Genomic DNA, 16,399 nt, shown 5'->3' with positions numbered 1-16,399 from the left:
AACAAACAAAGAGAGAAGGAAGGAGAAAGAGAAAAAGAAAAAAGAGAAGAAGAATGCGAGAAAGAAAGGAAGAAAGAGGGAAGAAAACGGAAATAAAGAAAGCAAAATAAAGAGAGAAAGAAAGATAAAGAAAAAATGAAAGATAAATAAATAAATAAAGGAGAAATAGAGAAAAGAAAGAGAAAGGAAGAAAAAGTAAAAATGAAAGAGAGAAAAGGTTGAAAGATAGAAGAAGAATGAAAGAGAGAAAGAAGGAAGAAGAATGAAAGAAAGAGAAAAGGGAGAAAGAAACAAAGAAAGTAAAGAGAGAGAAAGAAAGATAAAAAGAAAAAAAGAGGAAGAAAAAAGAAAGAAAAAGAAACACGAATGAAGGAGAAAGAGAAGAAGATTGAAAGAGAAAAAGGAGAAAGAGAAAGGAAAGAAGAAATAAAAAGAGGAAGAGAGTAAGATAGGAAGAAATAGAGAATTACTATTGAAATGGTTCGCCAAAGACAATTTCAGAAAGTTTAACACACACACATTATTATTATTATTATTTTTTTTTTTCATCTTACATAGTACATGTACAATCATGTCGATGAGCGCACGCACAAATTGAATTTGCCTCGCGACAGTCTCCACCAACAGTCTCTCATTATGTCAATCATCTCATTATGGCAATCAATATCGTTTTCTTATTTACGGCTTCTTGGATTCAACCGGCATGTTTTGCTACACGAAGCTCAGTAGTTTCACGGAGCGCTTATATCATTTTGGGGGATGAGCTTCAGGATGTAGTTGTGATTTTCAACACTCACATAGACCATATCAGTGCCACAGCCAACAGAACACTGGGGTTCCTGAGGAGGAATTTACATAACTGCACACCTGACATTAAACCCATAGTTTATGACACACTTGTGAGACCAACACTGGAATACTGCTCCACGGTGTGGGATCCTTACACACACAGAAACATTGATAGGTTAGAACAAATCAACACCAAGGCGGCTAGGTTCATTACAAACAATTACACTCGAACGCCTGGAATCACAACACGGATCAAACAACAGATAAACATGGACCCTCTTCACATACGCAGACAAGCACACAAACTTACACTTATGTACAAGATCACAAACACTCACATTGACATTGACCCACAAACATACCTACACAAGGCAAACAGTCAACGTACTCGTAACACACACAACCATAAATACCAAACATATCATACTAACACTGACGCATACAAGCACTCATACTTTCCACGCACCATACGTGACTGGAACAGCCTCCCTCAACAGATTTTAGACTGCGATACAATAGACTCATTCAAAAAACAAATACATACTCACTTGTCACCACAACACACCAACACTAACAATTACACTTGATTCACTTCCCTCCCCTGCACACTCGGCTCCCCCGTCCCCCCAACAGCCAACAAATATGCGTGTTATGCACCATACAGGTGCCCTGCGCATTATTATCCAGATCCAGATCCAGATTTAATTATATGTTCTTGATAGTACGAGTGTCTAATTTTCTCTGGAACCCCCAGTCTCGTGTATTATTATTTTTTTCTGATAGACCGTCTTATAATAGATAACTACTAATGAAACAACAACAATAAAACCCTCCACCCGAAGTATGGCCTGCATGTTGAGACCGTAGTTGTGTATAGCAGCGGGCGGCTGGAGTGGCGGCGGGTTTGCGGGCATGAAGGGCGCCCCTGTTGTCTTGATGACGAATTAGCCGCTTCCGTCAGTGTGTCGGGAAATGACGTCCAACAGTAAACAGTGCCACTATGCGCCGCGTTAAGCAGCAGCCTGCCAAGGGGACAGGGCGCCCCTGGACAACAGGCCAGCATGTGCAGTAGGCGCCGCGGCCTTCTAGCTCGGATGTGACCCGGCTGTTGGTGTTCAGCGCGAGACAGTTTGGCGGAGATTCTGCTGCGTTGTGGCAACTCTGGTTTCCCTTCAAAACGCATAAATCTTTCGCCTTTTACTAAAGATTTCCGTGGAGGGGAACAACTCAATGAGTCTTACATAATTTTTTCTTGGCCCACCTTGTGGGCCTAATATTACGCCATGATTATATACGAATTATCCTCCGTGTGCAGGGTTGGAAAAAAAACTTTTTTCACCCAACCCCCCCTTTTTTTTTTGGGGGGGGGGGTAATTTTTGAGGTTTTATTATTTTTTGTTTATTCTTCGTATTTATATGTAAATCAATTTAAATAAACAATTGAAAAGTAGCCAAGGGTAAAATAAAAGGTTTGAAGTGTTATCTAAAGCAGTGGTGCTCAACCTTTTTGGGTGGCAGGGCCACATTAGATGGGCAACGTGTGATAAGGGCCTTATATTGCCTGCAATGTGAATACGCATAGTAATTGATATATTTTACACACTTATAACACTGATTATGTTGTGTACATATTGTAACTTGCCTGATACGGTCGTAATCAAAACACTTTTCATATAAATTGCAGGTCATGGGGAAATGGGCTATTATAAGCTACAATAAAGTGAAGACCTATATACGAGCGACAACATTTTGCTGTTGGGCAGGGAGAGGGGAAACGGGGAGCGGCTGCGGTGTGAACATAAGAACATGGGGAAACTGCAAGAGGCCGGGTGGCCTACACAGGGCTGCTCCAGAATCCCCCCCACTACTCACGATGGGTGAGGTGTAGTTTCAGGGGTTACAGGTAGAGGCTTGATCCTCGTTTTACAGGCGGTACTATGCACGCACCAGTACCCTGTCACCTTACTGCACCCACACCTCACTGCCACCTGTCGTCCTCGTCCATGTAGCTATCCAGTCTACTCTTTAAAACAAGCTATCGTCCCTGCACTATGTGATTGCTGAGTCTATTCCATTCCCCCACCACCCTATTACTAAACCAATGCTTGCCTATATCTCTCCTAAATCTCTACTTTTCTAATTTAAATCCATTACTGCGAGTTCTATCCTGCTGGCTAATTCTCAGTACTTTACTTATATCGCCTTTGTTGTAACCCTTGACCCATTTGAATACTTCTACCAGATCTCCCCGCACGCTTCGTCTTTTTAGTGCATGTAAGTTTAGATGTTTCAGACTATTTTGATATGGGAGGTTCCTCAGCCCCTGCATCATCTTGGTCATCCTCCTCTGAACTGATTCTAGCAAGCTGATGTCCATTCTGTAGTGTGGGCACCAAAACTGGACAACATAATCTAAGTGTGTCGTAACTAACGCTAAATAGAGTCTGAGGATGCCGAAGACCCCCGACAGCGGCGGGCCGATGCCCGCTTTGTCCAACTATATAATATTGTTTACGTGTATCTATTATGTATCCGAGCATGTGCATGTAATGGATGCAAATCACGGGCATCACATATATTGTATAGTTGCACAATAAACCTCTACAAAAAAAAAAAAAAAACGTCTGCACTCCTGTTGGTTACCGTCCTGTTAATAAAGCCTAATACCCTGTTAGCCCTACTCCTCGCACTAATACATTGCTTCCTTAGTTTTAGGTCAGAGTTCACTAACGCTCCCAAATCCCTTTCACACTCAGACCTGCCTATCGCTGTGGAGTCGAAACTATACCCGTGTGCAGGGAGGTTGGGGGAACTTTATTGGGTAGGGGTCCAGGGGAGGTGGTGTGGTAGACGACGGGTAAGGGGAGAGGGCTGTAAGAGTGGATGGGTAATGGTGGGAAAGGCCCGGAAGGGAGTGGTTGAGCAGGAGAGGGGTACGAAGCCAGAGACCAGACTGATCGAGAGGATGAGAGGGCAGGGACATGAGCGAAGGGAATAGCCAAGCAGGAGGGAATTTTCAAAAAAAGCCCATATTCGCCTGTTTTCATGGGGAAAAAGCCAAGGGGCCGTAGTATTAATCTCCCCCATTCCCGTTCCCATCCCATCCCTTTTCCTTGGCTGTGACCCGCAGTTTAAGCGTCCCCGGGCGGTTGGGGTTGATTAACACTACCTGGAGGGAGAGCGGGTGGGGTGGAAAAAGTGTTGACTCCGCGGGGTGCGAGGCAGGACATCTTTAGGTTCCCCTTCGTATATTTCACGAATAAATAGTGTTCTGTTTGTTGTTATAGAAGAAAATATATTGAAAAGTATCAGAATATTTCTATGACTGATATTGTATCGCAAACTTTGCTGAAGTTAATATATTTCTTTTAGTTTGTAAAGACTCTTGTGTTTCCATTTGATTGTAAACATACAGTTATTCCTGAAGATTCCTTTATAATTGCCCCAAAAATGGCAAAAGACGGCAGATAGATGACTAAATATGGCATTATTATGGGAATACTTAACATATACTATAAAAAAGAGCATTTCTTGGTGACCATTGATTTTAGACAAAAATGCCACCAATGACACGACCTGACAACCCCTATGTGGCTGCCCCATGGCTGGCCGGGTGTGTGACCATTCATGGATACCAACCTGTCTCATAAATTAACTTACCCGCGTTACCTGTTATTTACATGTAGATCAATTACCCTATTGTTTTGTTTTATGATATATAATGTATATGAATACAATGGTGTGTGAAAAATGCATTATTTATCTCGTTTTCTGTAATTATTGGTTTGAAAGTGCCGCCAACATTATTATGACCTGCGGGTTGGTCTTGTCTGGCCCGCCGGGGACGGGGAGGGGATGGGGCGGTTTACACATACCCCAGACCCGCGTATGGGGATGGGGACGGAAAGGGAATGGGGAAGATTAATACTACGGCCGAAGGTCCCAGCCCAAAAGCCAAGATCTAGTAAAAAATGCCAAGGAGTGGCAACGCTGGACTCAGTCAACAAAATCAGGGAGGCTAGCCAGCATTCAGGCTGCCAGATGAGCAATAGCCTTTTTATCATTATAATACTTTAACATTATAAAGTTCACATATAATAGGATATTCATTAATATCAATTATAATATAGTTTCTACTGCTGCGTATCATTAAAATTAAATGAACTAATAGTATACGTATTATGATAGTGATAAGTAGGTTATTTTTTGGTTACTTGCCGAGGGCCGCATTAAACTTTATTGAGGGTCGCATGCGGCCCTCAAACAGTAGGTTGAGCCTTGGTTGAGCACCCCTGATCTAAAGGATAGACACTTGTTTAGGTGCTGTTGATACAGGTTGTTAACTTGTACAGGAAACGAATGGGTGAGGCTTGACTATCCGTCACTCAGCACTCCGCAGTTCCTCAGTTTCTCTTTGTCGTGAGTGAGAGGATCACACTGTTTAATTGTTGTGCTTAGCGGGGCACCCTGGTGTGGTTAGTAGTTACCCTAATATATATTTAGTACAAATTATAGTTGTGAGTCAGAGAAAAGAAAAATAGTGTTGTTCCCTGTGTGTGTGTGTGTTATCATTTAGACCAGGGGTTTTCGACCTGGGGTACGCCAAGGGTCTGTCAGGGGGTATGCTCTCCCCATGGGTCGCTAGGGTTAGAGGCCTGGCCGCACACCGACTTGTACTGTAGGTACGCGTACTGGACGGGGAGAGAGGTGCGAGGTGTGGTCGGGCACGCACCACTTGACAGTCGTAAACGGTGAACTGGAGATTGGTGTTGCTGCATTTTGGCAGGTTGGTCCCTTTGTGGCTATTAATTGTCTTTACTGATATATTAATTTCGGAATGCTGTGTCGATTTCAGTAACATGATTATCGCAAACTGTGTGGCATTGGCAAGTATAAGATTTAGCTCTGACTTATTCTTAATGGAAAGGTTGATGAAATAGAAAACACTAGTTTTTCATGTGTACGAAGATGTGTTGTGCGAAACGATTTACTATAGCGGCGATGTATAGTCACGATGTAAGACAGTCAGATGGCCTTAATTTTAAGTGTGATTTGTGGTGCGTCTGTGTGATATGGCTGGGTGTTGTGTGGAGTATCCGAGTTTGGTTTGGCTTGGTTAAACCGTGTCGTAGCGTGGTGGTTGTGTGATGATGTGTCAGGTGTGTCAAAGCAAAAACTAGAACACAAGCAAATAAGATGAAGAAAAAAACTAATGTTATTTATATTTTTTTTGGAAGGTCTTTATGGATTTTACTTTTTTTTATTTCATGCACATATATGGACCTTATTTATCAATAGTATATAAAACAATGCCAACCCTGTCCGTGTGAGGTTTAATTCTTCAACACACAATTGGAAGATGCCAGACTGTAAATTGTATCCCTTGTATAGCCTCGATCGTACGTGTTAATTAGTCTTTTTGTAGAGATTTAGTGTACTAGGTTCCAAAGTCTAATAATTTCTGATATCCTTCCCAGTTTCAAATAGTCTGCAGTCAAATACTAAATAGTCTGTGGTAGGGAAGGGGGAACCGAGTACTTCCTGCAAATCGAGTACTTCGGGTGTGATTACTCTTCAAAACCGAGTACTGAATGATTACTTTGCTCTGTCGACAAGCTAATTAAGCGTCTTCTATTTAGAACACTGATCAGCTCTCTATATAGATCACTGGCCCGGTGTGGTGTCATATGAGACATCTGGGTACCGTGAGACATCCCATCCTGAATACATACATGAATTTCGACACAGTACCGTGTCTGTCGTCGACTGCTTGTCGAGATGTATCCCACCCAAGTTTATTTATTTTATTATAAAAGCAAATGATGAGCATTTATGTATATAACTAGGATATCAACAATCACCCAGATCACGAGGATCCAGATCTCGATGGTGAATAGAACGCGGGTTCTCCAGCCAGATCAGTGATCTAAGACGGGTCCTTGTAAATAGAAGAGGGATGGCGCAGTCATATCACCTGGCTAGATCTCGAGGGAGAGGGGGGGAGGGGGTTAGAGTGTTGCCAGAGATTAAAATTGTTCATATTCGTCTGAGAACAGATAACATTTACGTAGACTTCAGAACTACAATGTGACTTACCAAATTAATTACTCTTGCTTTATTACGTACACCATCGTCGATCGATCGATTTAATCCCCCTAAATGTTCAGTTACTCTTTCAAAAGTTTTCTGTTTATTAAATAACTTTATGGTATTCTCAACTAAAAAGTTTTCTTCATTTTTCGTCATGATTTAAGTGGGTATTACTCACAAACATGTATATTATTTACCTATTGATTGTGCTATGTAGTTCTCGAGTAATGGGTAGATTCCCGATAAATTCTTGTTTGAGCTGCTATCTTTGTGTAGGAGGTGCAAGCCTGTGTTTGCCGCTTCTGGGGCGTAAAGGGCGTGCTTGTTGGTGACAGGTCTCTGGTGGCCGACGGAGCCGTCTTTAGATGGTTTTGGGTGTCTTGAGCACTCATGCGGGGTTTGTTTAAATTTTTCTGACAATACCCCAAATCTGAATTTCGAGTCTAAGCGTAGGGTAGCAGCGCTCAGGCCGGTGTCTGCAGTGTAACAGTCTAGAGCATGAGGAATATTTTGTGGTGAGCGTGTGTAGCTGGCGGCGCTAAAGGGGCCGTTTGGTTGGTGGGCGGCATCGCTTCTCGGCCTTTTGGCTAAGATCAAAGTGTAGTATCTGTTCTTATCAGCTTAATATCTGATACGATCCCCATGTGGGATCTACGATATTAATCTGATTTTTGGACTATGGCGAAGTGCTAGGGGCTTGCTCCACCTTTGCCGCGGATCGGCCCGGTATTGCAGTACCTCCGGGATCGGTCCACTCCCCCAGGGGAGGAATAAACTCGATCATGATAGTTGCCTAAGGCTATGTTCTTAGGTACCGCCCTCGTGCTCTGGCGGGCTCAGAAGGCCATGTCACGGCTCCTGAAGATGATGCAGACCGCTCCTCCTTATTGCTGACCACACGCTGCAGCACACCCTTCTGCAGGGAGCGGAGCGTGTGGTGTGACCTGACCGGACACTAGGGTGGCCCCCTGACACTCCCCCAGCGGCGGGCCACTGCCCGCTCATCAACATAATTGTAAATTATTTGCACTATGCAAGATGTAAAATAAAGAAGAAAGTTTGCCGAAGATCGGCCCGGTATTGATTACCCTTGCCTTAAAGTTGGGTCCATGCTCCATCTGCCGTGGATCAGTTCACCTTTGCCGGGGATCGCCCCGGTATTACAGTACCTTCAAGGTCGGTCCCCACCCCCAGGGGAAGAATAAACACTCGTTGCAATGCTATACTGTGGATCGGGTAGGTATATGATCCGTGTGAGTGTCTTCGCCTTGCACGAATCGGCTCTTTAATCAATCACGGCTCGTGTAATCAAGGGTGGAGTGAATACAAAATTGTGTATTCGAATACTTCAAATTCCAACGAATACGAATCGAATTCTAATACACTGAAAAGGTTTTAAATCATATAGAAATACGAATACTTCTTGAAAGTATTCATGAACACTTTTCATTGAAAAATACCTTGATGACTCCGGAAGACGTCGCACCACTGTACTCATAAAATCCCATTTGCAATAGGATAGTAGAGAAAAAAATCTGTAAAGCCTGTATCAATCTGGACTATCTGTGGCAACTCAGCGAGTCAGACGCTGTGCTGCCAGTCTGCGAACTTATTACATACACCAACCAGCAAACAGTGCATAAAAAAAAAAAAAAAAATGGGTGTCCTCTTTCGAGTGGTAATTCCTCCGTGCGTTTCAATCATACCGTACACAAGAGTGATTTCGGTGTTCACACTGGCTCACGTACATTGCATTTAGCTCAAATTTTCAAATATGATTTTTTCTTTATCAGCAAGTTTCTTTGGAAATATTTACCTGTAGTTAAGTCTCTTCTCAACCGTTTTCTGTCAAGTCATGAACTTGATGGTGTTCTCAACTGAATGTTTTGTTATTTTATGATAGTAGATTCTCGGGAATCTTGTTTGAGACGCGAATTAAATGTCGGGATGATAAACCTGTGTTGGTTTGTTCTGGCGGTAGAGGACGTGCAGGCAGGCAGCGGGCCACACTTGGCCCATGGAACTTTTTACATTATTGATTCATCCTCTACAAAAAAAAAAAAAAAAAAAAAAAAAAAAAAAAATGCGGAAAGCATACTTACCTGGCACAGGAGATACCGTGATCATGAAGGCGGTTTTCCCAGGGCGAGGCCCGCCATTGCACTCCGGCGGTGCTGACCCCTGCGATTAACCCAAATGTGGTTAACTCAAGTGCGATATTTTTGATAGCGGGGAATTGCGTTCGCGCATCCCCCTTCCTAATCCACATCAGTTATATACTAGGTAGGAATATAGGTGTACAGCGATAAGAAACACTTGTCAAGTTTTCCTTTGATGTTTAAATGTGATAGTTTTGCTTTAAGTGGCCTTGCATTTTACAAACTCTTGTCTAATTGTCCTTTGATATTGAAATATGCCAGTTTTGATATAAGGAGAGTGCATTTCGCAAGCTAAATTATATTTTTCCTCTAATAATCAAATGTTCGTTTGGAAAAAATAAATTATTGTATTTTGCTGATACGATTTTGAGTTTCATTCAGAACACGATTTGTGGTGAATCTCCTGCGCTATTAGTAGAGCCTCTTAGCTACATCTAGGTTCCCCATGGACATTCAAGTACTTAGTGTCTGCATTTGGATAACTTATTAGGATGTATTGTCTTGTTACTCAGCCACGGATTTGAATAATTTCGTAGCGTTACTTCTTGGCGTTCTTCTTTCTTCGTTGATGCTTGTTCCACGTGAATAATTTCGTAGCGCTAGTTTTTGGCTGTTTGAAGCTGCATGGAGTACACAGCTTGTGAAGCAGGATCTGGGTGGAAGGCTTCTCCTCAGCACCAACAAGGAGAGTTTCCCATCGAACAAACAACATGACGTGTCTGATCTCCAGCCATGTAACCACACCGAGGCTGATACCAGGATACTGCTCCATCTCGCCCATGCAGCACAGCAGCCCCACCAGGTTGTCTTGGTTCGCACAGTCGACAGTGATGTGGTCATCCTGGCCATTCACTTCTTTTCATCACTTGGGCTGTCCGAGTTGTGGGTGTGTTTCGGCAGTGGGAAAAAGAAGCGTGACATTCCTACCCACATTATCTCTGCCCAGCTGGGACCATCAAGGTGCCTGGCACTGCCACTATTCCACGCGGTCACTGGCTGTGACACCGTGTCACACTTTCTGGGATGTGGCAAGAAGTCAGCCTGGTCAGCCTGGCACTGGCAGAGCACACCAGGACTGACGGACACCCTTGTTGCCCTCACCAGCGAACTCCAAGAGCTCAGCCCACAGTCTCGGCACATGCGCACTCTAGAGCGCTTCGTTGTAGTCATGTACAGCAAGAGCTGTGGTATGGAACGAGTCAATGAGGCTAGGCTTCGACTCTTCACAAGTGGGAAAAAGACACTAGGCCTTACCACCAAGACAAGCTGCTTTGTATTAACACATCCGCAGAGCAATGCTGCAGCCCAGCTTCTTTTGGATTCAGGCAACGTCTGTCCACCAGGACATTCCTGACTTCCATGACTGGGGTGGCACAAGGACAGCGTGGTGGATGGTTGCCCTTCTGGACAACCCTTGAGGACAGCAGTAAGGCCTGTTCCATCCTTTTGCAGTGTGGCTGTGCGAAGTCATGCACAGGGAACTGCAAATGCTGCAGAGCTGGGGTTCGTTGCACAGGTCTGCAAATACGAAGGTGGATGTGTGAACAATGAGGATTCATGAATCGGTGTTATACAGTCACAGGAAGTGGTCTGATTGATAAACTGGTTGGTTGATTGATTTAATTTACTTCCTTATTGATTGGATAGTGTTTGTCTTGATGGTTATTAGCCGATTTTGTTGATCAGTAAATGATACCTTGATCTCGGATATAAGGCTTATGTGTTGAAAAGAGAGTGAAATACAGACATTCATAAGCTATCAAAATAGGTTTTACTTGTGGTTCTATGGCTAAAAGTGTCAAAGTTATGCAAAAAATTTTTTTTTTAGCGGCGGCTATATTGGAAAGCGTCTCCTGTCAATGCTACCGCCAAACAGACATCAGCTTTAGAATCAGCGAGGTCTAAAACCCCAGGAAAGTGCCTTTAATTGTAATTATGTGACTTTTGGTTGGCTAGTAACGGAAAAGTCAGTTTTTGAGTGCCCGCCATTTTGAATTGTCCAATATGGCGACCCTATTGAGAATTGGCTTTGGCTCCCGGCAGATTTGAATTCAGCATGTCAAAAACTACATGTGTGCCGAATTCCATGCTTGTAGAAGACTTTGCACAATCCGTCCTTAAAATCCCCCTAACAGACCAGACTACTCGATGGTGACACGGTGATCATTGAAGGTGAGGGAAGGACTCGTCTAGCTACAAGGTGAAGTGGCCATGCAGCCCCTGGTGAGGCAGCTGTCAGCTAGGAGCCTCCCAGAAGCATACAAGAAATACTGACAATATGCATTGTTGTTGTTTTTTCTCTGAATGCAGTGCAGTAACACATGCCTTCCACAATACAAATCTCAAAATATTGATGTATAAAGTTTGAGTGCAGTCTATCACATTGTATTTTGGCAGGGGGTGATCAGGCCAGATTGTTTTAGGTAAGTTATAGTTAGGGAATATTAGGTTAGATTTAGTTTTGTTTTATTTGTCATACGCTTCGCGCATTTCCGTGTCCAATAGTGGCAGAGAAGGCTGCGCTCATCTCCATATTCCCTGCTAAGTTAATCAAACTTCACCCCTCCCCCCCACCCCCTGGTGGATTTCTCCGCTATGGATGACACAGTTCCGTCTGTCCATGCATATGGTGAGGACATTGAGTTCACCAAAAGTCTCATTTACCTTGGTAACGTAGTGCATAACAATGGTTGGTCATACTGTGTCAGGAGGTGTCCATCTTCCACTCAGCCCCTGACCTACAATACGGGCAGTACACGGATGTCCTTCTCTTCGAGGTCGGGGCTGAGTGGAGATGGACACCTCTGACCAGCCTGCTTCTCTGTTTTCGCTGCTGCCTTGCTGTAGGGGTGTTCGTCTCCTCGCGTCTCCCAAGCTTGTGCCGCTCTCCTGCTCTTCCCTCCTCCTCCTCGCTTACTCATCAGCTTCTCCCCTCCATCACGTGATCTTTTAACCCCGCATTACTGACTCTCTCTCCCTTCCGGAACATTCTTTTACAATCAAACCCCTACCTATCTAACTAACTAGTTATTGGTTTCTTGGAGGGGTTCGAGGCTTTGAGATGAGGGATTTCAGTAACTCGCGTTCATATATTCGCTCATTCGCTCGCCGTGTTATCTTCTCATAACCTTTTACGCACTTACATTCCTCAGCCACCCATTCACTCTTTCACTCATTCACTCTCACTCATTCACGCTCCCACTCGCTCACACTTACTCACTCTGTCACTCACCGACTTACTCACATTCTCTCGTTCATTCATGCACTCGCTTACACTTACTCACTCTGTTACTCACTGACTTACTCACATTCTCGTTCACTCACATTCGGACCGTTACACGGCTCCCTCCTTCCTGAGATCGAAATCCCTTTCTCAAAGTTTTAAACCCATGGGTAACATGTCTAAAAACAATCACATTTCTACTCACTCCAAATAAAACATTGTTACATCATATATAAAACATCCTACTAAACATAAAAAAAAATACATTACTAGATTATTTAAGGGTCACAAAAAAATTGTTTTCAATCGCGGCCAACCATATAGTACTACATTATTCCATAATATAGGCACGAGTGCCTTGGGGTCTCATCAGGACCCGGCATCCTGGTAGGCTGTCAGGTGTGTACCTCCCACCTCCTCCTGGCATCCGGGGTTGCGTGGTAGGGCCTTTCCAGCCCCTTCTCCACACCTGCAGGGAGCCCAGGTCGTCCCAGATATTCCTGGTGGGGTTGACGAGGTTCTTCTGGGTCCCCATGCTTCCTCGGGTTTCGCTGACCCTGGATGCGGGAGAGATTTCCCAGTGCCGCTCTGCACTGCAACAAAGAGGGTTCATTACTGTCCTGCACCGCACAACTCTGTCCCAGGAGCCTACCTAAACTTCCTCTATTAGCCTTCGGGGCGACCTTCTTTCCCTCGTGGGACGTTGTTCAACTTCGTCCTCATCACTATCGTCCACCGGTGGTACGAGTACTTCCTCCTGTTCGATGAGCATTTGTTCTTTTCCTACGTATGGTTTGATTTTTTCGGCCGCACGTTGTATTTGTGTTCCATTGAAAACATTCTCTAGCACATATGCACTTCCATCCCTAAGTATTTCTTTAACTTTGTGCGGACCTAACCACATCACTCCCAACTTCCGCTGTACCGAGGACTCACCTTGTTCCTTTTTCACCCACACCAAACTGTTAAGTTCTACCCTCTGATTAGTTCTCCCTCGATTAGCCTTGTCTCGCCACTTTTGTGCTCTCTCCCTATTAGTTTCTTTAACCACCTCATGCGCGATTTTTATGTCCGCGTCATCATCCTCTTGTGGTAAGGGCGCACTTACACTTCGTGGCGCGTAACGAGAGAACATTAGGTAGAACGGTTGCTCCCCGGTGGTTTCGTGCACTGCCGCGTTTAAGACTGTCTGGCACTGCCCGAGATAATTTGGCCACCGGTGGGGGTGTCCTCCCCACAACGTAGCTAGGACTGATTTCATTGTTCTGTGCATCCGTTCTGAGATAGAGTTGCCTTGGGGATGGTAAGGAGTGCTGAATACCAACTGGGTGCCCATTCTGGTACATAGGTCTTTGACAATGGTTGCGTGGAACTCGCGTGCATTGTCCGTTAAGAGCACTTTCGGTGCCCCAAAATCTCCCATGTACGTTTGCAAACCCTTCACTACCTCCTCCGCTAACCTTGATCTCATCTTTATAAATTTTACATACCTAGAGTAGTGATCTATAAGCGTCAGGACATGTCGATGTCCGCTGTTGCTCGTGTGCATATCTGTGATGTCCATACTAATTCTCTCAAGGGGTTTATTACATGGTGGAAGCTCTTGCCATTGCATTTGAAGGCCCCTAGCAGTTTTGAGTTGCTGACAAGTTATACATTCTTTAATATGTTTTCTCATATCTGCTCTCAAGTTGGGCCAGTAAAAATAGTCTTCTGCCTTGAGGGCAGATTTGAGAAAACCTAAATGACCCGACTCTCTCTCATGTGCAAAACTTAGAGCTTGCCGCCTTAATTCATTTGGTATTACCAGGGTGTACAATATGTTGTTGTCTTTCTTCCTGCGAGTGGAGTATAATATTTCATCCTCGATGTTAAATTGTGCGAGGGTTGCCCTAGGGTATTTTGAGCGTGGGATACATCCTCCCTCTAAATACTGTCTCATCTCCCTCCACCTTGGTTCCTGCATTTGCAGCTGGCTAAACTCTTCTCTTGTTTTCCCCAGAAATAACTCACTTTGGCCGCCCCAAGGTCTTATGGGTCTTACTGGGCGACTTAATTGGTCAGCCACCACGTTCTTTTTCCCTGATTTGTAATCAATTGAAAAATGGTAATCCCTCATTTCTAAAATCCACCGATTCATGCGGGGTGATTTAGTTTTTTGCCTAAAGATGGAGACTAGCGGTTGGTGATCTGTCCGCACAAATACTTTCGTGCCCCACAGGAAATGGTGAAACTGGCGACATGCCAATACTATAGCTAAAGCTTCCCTGTCGGTGGTTGAATACCTCATTTCTGCCGGACGAAGTTTTTTGGAAAAATAACCGATGACCCTGGGTAAATTATTATCATCGATTTGCATTAGCACAGCACCCACATGGGTGAGGCTGGCATCTGTTTCTAGGATGAAGCTTCTTGACATATCTGCCCGTCCTAGGATGGGGGCTGCTATTAATTTCCCTTTGAGGGTCTCGAAAGCCTGCAGACACTCTGTTGACCATTCGAATTGTAATCCCTTTTGGGTTAAGTTAGTTAAGGGGGCGGCTAGTTTCGAGAATTGCCCAATGTGTCGTCTGTAAAATGAACACATTCCCAGGAATCTGCGGGTTTCTTTAACGGTTGTTGGGGCTTTCATTTTCTCAATTGCTTCGATGTTTTTAGGGTCCGGTCGATATCCTTCCCGAGAGACTACATGTCCTAAGAATTTGACTTCCTTTTGCCCAGTGTTACATTTTGATAGGTTCAACTTGATTCCTACCCCTCCCATGTGCTCGAAGGTCTCATGGAGTCTACTGAGAAGGGTATTAAAGTCAGGTGCACTTATGATCACGTTGTCTAAGTAAGTCTTTATCCATTCCGCCTTTAAGAGGGGTGCAAGGGCGGTTTGTAACTGTCTACTAAAAATAGCTGGGGAACAAGACAAGCCAAAGGGTAACCTTTTAAAGCGGTATAGATTAATCCCCTCAGTAAATGTGGTTAAATCCCGGCTTGGTTCATCTAAAAGCACTTGATAGTATGCATCTTTTATATCTAAGGTGGCATAGTATTGCTGTCCCGACACTCTCTCTACTAGTTCCTCAAGTTTTGGTAGGGGGTGTATGTCCTCTGCTAAATGAGTGTTAACCTTGCGGTAATCTAGGCGCATTCTTTTCTCACCGGACGGTTTACTGACCAGAACTATTGGTGACAACCAGGCCAGCTCCTGCTTCTCCTCCTCCAGCAACCAGAGCTTAGCATTATGTGTATTCCCCAAATCTCCCTTTTGCCGGTAGCTAGTTAGATTTGAGGCACCAGTCTCTTCGGAGGCGTGGGTTCGAATCCCACCGCTGCCACCGTATGTAGCGGGGGTGGTGTCGCTACATCCCTTTTTTGAGACCACTATGGTTGTGATGGTATGTGGTAGCGTGGTAGTCGTCTACATTCCCGAGCGCTGGTCCCGGATGGTAAGGCCTCTGGACAAGTGAACACTCGTTCCAAGGTTTGTGACCAGAATGGCGTTACTTGTGTGATTAATTATGGAAGGTGGGAGGATTTCCGTGTGAACCACTTTTGAGACAGCGTTAAGAAACTGGATGGTGATAATGTACTATGGGGGGGGGATGTGTATGTAAGGGTTCAGTAATCTCAAATGAGCAGCAAAACAGGCTCCAAATGATAACACTCACAGTAAGGTTGTATATAAACATGTATTTAGTTTCATTTTTCAAAGGTTAGCGGAGTACTAAAAAAATGAATGGCTGACAGGCTGTATGCCTCTAATCTAACTAGCTACCGGCACAAGGGAGATTTGGGGAATACACATAATGCTTCTCCTCCTCCAGCAACCAGAGCTAAGCATTATGTGTATTCCCCAAATCTCCCTTGTGCCGGTAGCTAGTTAGATTAGAGGCATACAGCCTGTCAGTCATTCATTTTTTTAGTACTCCGCTAACCTTTGAAAAATGAAACTAAATACATGTTGATACTCCTCCCGCATGGGAGGAAATAATACCTAATATCTACGGTCCCCCGAGCCATCTCTAGACGGATTTGGTTGTTTCGACTTTCAAGCACTCGTGCGGGGCTTAACCCAAATCTGAATTTTGACTTAAGGCGGAGGGTGGCAGCGCACGGCCTGGTGTCGGCAGTGTAACAGTCAGAT

The 16,399-nt window shown here is 44.3% G+C and overlaps 1 protein-coding gene and 3 non-coding genes across 4 annotated transcripts in view; all 4 read left to right on the top strand.

The window, feature by feature from the left end:
* LOC126984726 (uncharacterized) overlaps window positions 1-16,399 on the top strand; it is an 81,746-nt gene that overhangs the window by 51,549 nt on the left and 13,798 nt on the right. The window lies entirely within an intron of this gene.
* On the top strand, window positions 1,946-2,061 carry LOC126984902 (U5 spliceosomal RNA). The gene has a single exon (XR_007738203.1). It is a non-coding gene; the product is annotated as a U5 spliceosomal RNA (small nuclear RNA).
* On the top strand, window positions 7,447-7,639 carry LOC126984938 (U2 spliceosomal RNA). The gene has a single exon (XR_007738238.1). It is a non-coding gene; the product is annotated as a U2 spliceosomal RNA (small nuclear RNA).
* On the top strand, window positions 8,974-9,136 carry LOC126984929 (U1 spliceosomal RNA). Its single transcript, XR_007738229.1, has one exon. It is a non-coding gene; the product is annotated as a U1 spliceosomal RNA (small nuclear RNA).

This window comes from Eriocheir sinensis, chromosome 57, assembly GCF_024679095.1.
Source record: "Eriocheir sinensis breed Jianghai 21 chromosome 57, ASM2467909v1, whole genome shotgun sequence".
In the NCBI taxonomy this organism is placed as follows: domain Eukaryota; kingdom Metazoa; phylum Arthropoda; class Malacostraca; order Decapoda; family Varunidae; genus Eriocheir; species Eriocheir sinensis.
The sequence above is the reverse complement of the archived record's forward strand: the minus strand, read 5'-3'. Positions and strand labels throughout refer to the sequence as shown.